Source organism: Bufo bufo, chromosome 1, assembly GCF_905171765.1.
Source record: "Bufo bufo chromosome 1, aBufBuf1.1, whole genome shotgun sequence".
Taxonomy (NCBI): Eukaryota; Metazoa; Chordata; class Amphibia; order Anura; family Bufonidae; genus Bufo; species Bufo bufo.
Window position 1 is genome coordinate 282661814 of NC_053389.1, and position 6000 is coordinate 282667813.

Below are 6000 nucleotides of genomic sequence, written 5' to 3' on the forward strand. Positions count from 1 at the left end.
CAGCTCAGGGGGACCGCAATGGGGAGCCCTTGTGCGCCCAGTTATGCAAATCTCCTCCTGGGCTGGTAGGAAGATACCATAGTCTTCAGTGAAACATTTGAGCAATGGACCCCCCCCCCCCTTATTATCTTCTGGGGAAGGTACATTGATGTTGTTCTGATATTGTGGGATGGATCTTTTGACCTTTTTAAGGCTTTTGTACAACAGCTGAATCTCAATGACATTGGTCTTAGATTTACACATGAAATCCATAATCAGAGTATCGCTTTCCTGGATATTCGTATCACTAAGGCTCAATTCACACCTGAGCGTTCTGAAAGGAGCGCTCTGTATGCGCGATTGTACGGACGTTTACAAGCGCGCATACAGAGACAAGTGTGCACACAGTGTCGCGCGTTCCCGAAAGTCTATGTACGGGAACGCGCGACAAGCGCCCAAAAAAACGCTCCTGTACTTGTGTGAGCGTCGGGCGTTTTACAGCGCGATCGTACGCGCTGTAAAACGCCCAGGTGAGAACCATTCCCATAGGGAAGCATTGGTTTCTCCTTGTTGAGCGTTTTACAGCGCGTAGGAACGCGCTGTAAAACGCTCAGGTGTGAATTGAGCCTAAGAAAAATGGTTAACTTTACTGGGAGACGTATCGAAAACCGACAGCTACTAATAGTCTCTTGAGGTGGGATAGCTATCACCCCCTGAGCCTGAAAAAGGGACAGTATTTACGTGTTAGAAGAAATTGTTCCACATCTACATAATTTAGAACTCAGGCAAGGAATCTGCAGGAACGTTTTTCTCAAGGAAAGATAGACATTCTCTTTTGATTTCTAACTCGTATCCCAAAGAGGAGATTAAAACCATGAGAATAATTGGTACATTTGATGAACAAAATTCTAGGTATCTTGCGAAGATATTGGGGAATCCTCTTATCCGATCCTGATATTAATGATCATATCCCCATGCAACTGTTAGTCACCTACAGAAGAGACAGATCAATCAAGGATAGATTGGTACATAGTCACTACACAAAAGCGCATAAAAAAGGTACCTGGCTTGATCGCAAATTGCCTGGCACCTTTAGATGTGGTACTGACTGTATCTGCTGTCCTATGATACTTAAGTCTACCACCTTCACTAATGTTTCCACAGGCCGGACTTGCCAAATGCAACATTTTTCCAATTGTAAGACCCAGGGTGTAGTCTACCTATGTACTTGTGATTGTCCCCTTAATTACGTTGGAAAAACAAAGCGTGAGTTAAGGCGTAGGGTAGGTGACCATCTTGGCAATATTAGTAGAGTTAAGCGGACACATGGATGTTCGGGTTCGGCCGAACTTCGGCAAAAAGTTTGAGATCGGGACCCGAACTTGACCCCAAACCCCATTGAAGTCAATGGGGACCCGAACTTTTGAGCACTAAAATGGCTGTAAAAATGTAATGGAAAGGGCTAGAGGGCTGCAAATGTCGCCAAACTGTGGTTAAGAGCATGGCAAGTGCCCTGCAAACATATGTGGATAGGGAAATGACATAAAATAACATAAAATAGGGAAAAGCTATTGAGGCACAAATGTTGGCCAAAAGAGTATAGCGGAAATGTGGGACAAATTATTGAAGTGCAAATGTGGAACAACTTGTTTAAGTTTAAGCATTGAATCAAAGGAGGTGGCGCGCATCAATTAAAGAAGCAGTTCAGAAATGTTATTCCCTGTCACCTATGCAGAGCAGGGGTTTATTCACGTCTAAAATTGTATAATGTCAACCCAAGAATATAACAGAAAAATTTCAGAAATGTATTAACCTGTCTACTTGGTAGAGCAGGGGTCTATGACAGAAAAAAATTGTCAACCTAAAATGTAAAATAAAAATGATTGAAATTTATTAAGCTGCCAACTTGGTTAGAGGAGGGGTATATTACACCCCAAAATTTGTGAATTTCACCCAAAAATGTAACTTATTATTTTTTTTTTTTTTTAACCGTCTACTCCGTATAGCAGTGGTACATCACACACAAAAATGGGTGAATTTTACCAGAAAATGTAACTGACAAATATATATTTTTTTTTACCTGTCTACTAGGTATAGCAGTGGTACATCACACCCAAAAATTGATGAATTTCAACCGAAAATGTAAATGACAATTATATTTTTTACTGGCCTACTAGGTATAGCAGTGATACTATACACCCCAAAATTGGTGAATTTCACCAGAAAATGTAACTGACAAAGTAGTGAAACGATATAAAATAAAATACGTACAAATAAAAAAAATAAAAATGATTTTATGAGGTGGAGTTCCATATGGAGTAGGAGTTTGAGGAGACGGTGGACGTAGTGATGTAGGTGGAAGCGGCGGTGAAGGAGGACGAGGTAGCCAACACAGGTTTTTGGTTTTAATTTTATTTTTTTAAATTAGGGTACACTCTAAAAGAGTGTGAAATATCCAAAATACAAGAATCAGCAATTGTGCTGCAGTATAACAATGGCTGGTTAGTGCCGGTATACATGTCTATTCTGCACAAGGTACGGACAAGTCCTGAGGGATCCATGCCTGGTTCATTTTAATGAACGTGAGCTTGTCCACATTGGCTGTGGACAGGCGGCTGCGCTTGTCTGTGATGACGCGCCCTGCCGTGTTAAACACACGTTCAGATAATACACTGGCTGCAGGGCAGGCCAGCACCTCCAAGGCGTAAAGGGCAAGCTCAGGCCATGTGCCCAATTTGGAGACCCAGAAGTTGAATGGGGGCAGACCAGTCATTCAGTACGTGTGGGCGTGTGCACACATACTGCTCCACCATGTTGGTGAAATGCTGCCTCCTGCTAAGACATTCCATATCAGCTGGTGGTGCTGGTTGTTGTGGCGTGCTGACAAAGCTTTTTTACATTTCGGCCATGCTAACCCTGCCTTCTGAGGTGCTGGTGGTGCCCCAGCTGCGTTGGCGACCTCGTCCTCTGCCTTGTGCTTCCACTGTGCCCCTGCTGTCATGTGGGAATGCCACCAGCAGCGCATCTACCAGCGTGCGCTTGTACTTGCGCATCTTACGATCACGCTCCAGTGACGGAATTAAGGACGGTACGTTGTCCTTGTAACGGGGATCCATTAGCGTGGCCACCCAGTAATCAGCACAAGTTAGAATGTGGGCAACTCGGCGGTCGTTGCGGAGACACTGCAGCATGTAATCGCTCATGTGTGCCAGGCTGCCCAGAGGCAACGAAACTGTCCTCTGTGGGAGGTCCTCTGTATCCCCCATCTACGCACCAGTGATGGCCATGAGCTGGTCTGGGTGCCACCCTGCTGTGAACATGGTTCCTCCTCCTGCATCTCCTCCTCCTCATCCTCCACCTCCTCATCCTCCAGAACTGTGCCCTGGCTGGACAATTGTGTACCTTGGGTTTGTGGGTGCAGGAACCCACCCTCGGAGCCACTTGGGAATGACTGGCCGGAAACCCTACGAAATGATCCCTCTTCTTCCTCCTCCTCCTGTGTCACATCCTCTTCCATCATCGCAAGGAGCATTTTTTCAAGGAGGCATAGAAGTGGGATAGTAACGCTGAGAACGGCGTTATCGGCACTGGCCATGTTGGTGGAGTACTCGAAACAGCGCAACAAGGAACACAGGTCTCGCATGGAGGCCCAGTCATTGGTGGTGAAGTGGTGCTGTTCCGCCGAGCGACTCACCCGTGCGTGCTGCAGCTGAAACTTCACTATGGCTTGCTGCTGCTCGCACAGTCTGGCCAGCATGTGCAAGGTGGAGTTCCACCTTGTGGGCATGTCTCATATGAGGCGGTGAGCGGGAAGGCCGAAGTTACGCTGTAGCGCTGACAGGCGAGCAGCAGCAGGGTGAGAACGCCGAAAGCGTGGACAGACGGCCTGCACTTTATGCAGCAGCTCTGACATGTCGGGTTAATTTTTAAGGAATCTCTGCACCACCAAATTCAGCACATGCGCCAGGCAAGGGATGTGCGTCAAACCGGCTAATCCCAGAGTTGCTACGAGATTTCGCCCATTATTGTACACCACCAGGCCGGGCTTGAGGCTGACTGGCACAAACCACTCATCGGTCTGTTGTTCAAGGCCCGTCCACAGCTTCTGCGCGGTGTGGGGTTTGTCCCTCAAACAGATACGTTTTAAAACTGCCTACTGTCGTTTACCCCTGGCTGTGCTAAAGTTGGTGGTGAAGGTGTTACGCTGACCGGATGAGGAGCTGGTAGAGGATGAGGAAGCAACAGGAGGCAAACTGAAGCGCCCTGCAATCCTCGGTGGTGGAAGGACATGCGCCAAACTGCTATTCGCCTCAGGCCCAGTCGCCACTGCATTTACCCAGTGTGCTGTTATGGAGATATAAAGGCCCTGACCGTGCTTACTGGTCCACGTATCCGTAGTCAGGTGCACCTTGCCACAGGTGGCGTTGCACAGTGCACACCTGATTTTGTCCCCTACTTGGTTGTGCAGGGAAGGGATGGCTCGCCTTGAAAAGTAGTGGCGGCTGGGCACGACGTACTGTGGGGCAGCCACTGCCATAAGGCCTTTAAAACTATCCGTCTCCACCAGACGGAATGACAGCATTTCAAAGGCCAGTAATTTAGAAATGCTGGCATTCAGGGCTAGGGATCGCGGGTGGTTAGGGGGGTAGTTCTGCAGCCAGCCAGAACCGCAGGGGCGACACGTGAGGTGCATGGTGGGCCGCTGAGGGGCCAAATAATAACACAGTTCATCGGTTTACTCACGCTTAGCAGAAAGCCTCCCTGGGCCGGCAGCACAGTGTTGAGGAAGACAGCACGGAATCCTCCGGGGCACACTCTGTGGTAGGGAAGCACCAGCCTAGATGGAGGTTGAGGTGCCCTTGATGGCAGTGGTGTTTAGGGTGCTTGTGGCGGCTGGGTCCCTTGGTGGTATTTGTCGTGATGCCAGTACCTTTAATGGTGGTACAACCAGTTGTAATTAAATTGAAGAATGAAGTAGACAGTGGTAGGATACAACTCACAACTTTTACTGAAGTTGGTTCCAGTTGCGGCATATACATCCAGACAGAATACAGTCTTTTGTTCTTTAGAGGAATTCTGTTGATCCACTGTTAATAGGTTTGGCTTGGTTTTGTATTTCTGGTAGGTGACTTTGCTTCAGGTCCCTTGTCAACTAGAGTAATTTGGTGAGGTTGCCTGTAATACTTATTGGTATGCTTAGTCCTATTATTTCTGTATCTTCCAAGCCCTTGAACAGGTAGCTAATCTGTATTCTTCAATGTATGGTGAGGCTGCCTGTAGCTAGATTGTCCTCCACCATGTGCAAAGGTGCCCATTAAGCCTTAGGCAGTGGCTGTTATCACCGATGTCTCTCTTTTAGCTTGGTTTTCTTCCAGGGACGCAAACACTATCCTCTGGTTGTAGGATGTAGGAACTAAGAGGATCACAGGAGGAAAACGCTCTCCTGCGCCTCATACCTTGGCTCTAGCTCATTGCTGCATCAGGCTTCACCCACTACTCTGGGGTGTGTAGCCTCAGCTTAACAACTCACTCTACTCCTCACTAATCCCTCTTTTCTCTATCCTCTCTATTCTATCCCACTAGGCCTGACCTAAATATTTATATGAACTAAGTGCTATCCCCATCTAGTGGTGGGATGTATAAATTGCACCTGTACAGGGATACAACAGGTGTTGTAATACAAAATGACATGCAATGGGATAATGCCGTTTCACAGTAATTTTGAAGTTCCCACATGTCCTGAGTGGGATGCTGCAAAACCTTTTAAGGCTACTTTCACACTAGCGTTTTGGCTTTCCGTTTGTAAGATCCATTCAGGGCTCTCACAAGCGGTCCAAAACAGATCAGTTTTGCCCAAATACAGGGCCGGACAACCTGCGGCCCTCCAACTGTTGTAAACTACAATTCCCACCATGCCCTGCTGTAGGCTGATAGCTGTAGGCTGTCTGGGTATGCTGGGAGTTGTAGTTTTGCAACAGCTGGAGAGCCGCAGGTTGGCCATCCCTGTCCTAATGCATTCTG